Raw genomic sequence first — 1,623 nt, 5'->3', positions numbered from 1 at the left:
TATCCCTCCACAGTGTGAAGACAGTGACAAAATGGCCATCTGAGAGGCAGGATGAGTGCTAACTAATAGCTACTTGTCTTGCTGCTAAGACAAAATATTCTGACAAGAGTTCCTTAAAGAAAAGAGGGTTTTATTTGGCTCGTAGCTCTAGGGTACAGTCCATCATGTCAGGGACGGGAGAAGGTGGTCATATTCATCAGCTGTCAAGGGATTTGGGCCTGAGCTAGCTTTCTCCACGTATGTAGCCCCACACTGCATCCCCATCCAAGAAAATGGCACCACTCAAATTTATCATAAGTCTTCTCCTCTGTCAGCTAACCTGCCCAAAATAATCCTTCACAGGACTGTTGAAAATAAAAGTTGGATTAAGAAAAATCCCTCACGGACATGCCCAGATGCTGTCTCTTCAGCGGGTCTTGTACCTGTCAAGCTGGCAATCCATGTTAGCCATGCACCCTTATCAGGAGCCAAATCTTCCAGCCCACGATCTGTGGATTTCTCAGCCCCTTGAATTGTGAGAAATACATGTGGGTTATTTACATCATTGGTTATGGTGTTTGGTTATGGCAGCTCAGGCAGACTAACACACTGCTTATCCACTATGTGTATGGCTATAGCTCCATTGCTAGAACCTTCCAGGACCCTGAACCTTAAGCACCATGGCCTTTGCAGTAATCTGTCTCTCTCTCTGACTAGAGTTGTCTGTGACAATCATAGGGATCGGATTCTTTGTCTCTGAGGCAGAGTGGTTTGAAAGATTTGTATGGACGTCTCCAGGGCAAAGTACCACACACAGGGTGGTAGGGGCACTGTTAGCTGGTATTCCTTCCCTCTCCACCCTTCTCCCACCAGGGACTCCAGAAGCTTGGTCACACCTGCCCTGCTGGCAGACTGATGTTCTCCAGCCTGTTGTCCTCATCCCTGTCACAGCCTCTTGTGAATGGTGGGTGCCCACCCTTCATCCCTGTCACAGCCTCTTGTGAATGGTGGGTGCCCACCCTTCATCCCTGTCACAGCCTCTTGTGAATGGTGGGTGCCCACCCTTCAGGAGTGCGTGGGGAAAGGACTATTAGGCTTTCCCTGAAAAGAGCTGAGAAACAGAAGCACTTCCTCGACTTACTGCAAAGACAGCAGAGACCTACAGAGGACACGGCTGGTGTGTGTGTGTGTGTGTTAGAAACAGGACAGCAGGGACCAGCAAGGACACAAGCGGGGACTCACTGGACCTTGAGAGGGTAGGATTGGGTGCTGAGGGGTCCTGTTCTAGTGACGACACCTGGGAATCTTCCAGATACCTCAAACAAGTAGATACCCAGGAGTGTAGTTTATGTCCAGTGGAATGAGAATGTATGTGGATTTGAATTTGTTTTATAGGTTTGTGTGTGTGTGTGTGTGTGTGTGTGTGTGTGTGTGTGTATCCTAGATTTGATTCATAGTTCCTGCATGCTTATTTCAGGATAAAGTCCAAGCTTCCAAGAAAACATTGGAGGCACATTGAGTCCAAGATGCAGCACAGTCTCCTGGTTCTACACCCTCAGTACCTCTAGTGCTTAGCCACCAATTAGACACTACCATACCCCACACTGGGACTCCCAGCATGCATCAGTAGCTGGCCACTCCACC

The sequence above is a fragment of the Grammomys surdaster genome, unplaced genomic scaffold, assembly GCF_004785775.1.
Source record: "Grammomys surdaster isolate TR1022 unplaced genomic scaffold, NIH_TR_1.0 67, whole genome shotgun sequence".
Classification (NCBI taxonomy): domain Eukaryota; kingdom Metazoa; phylum Chordata; class Mammalia; order Rodentia; family Muridae; genus Grammomys; species Grammomys surdaster.
This window is presented reverse-complemented; position numbering follows the sequence as displayed.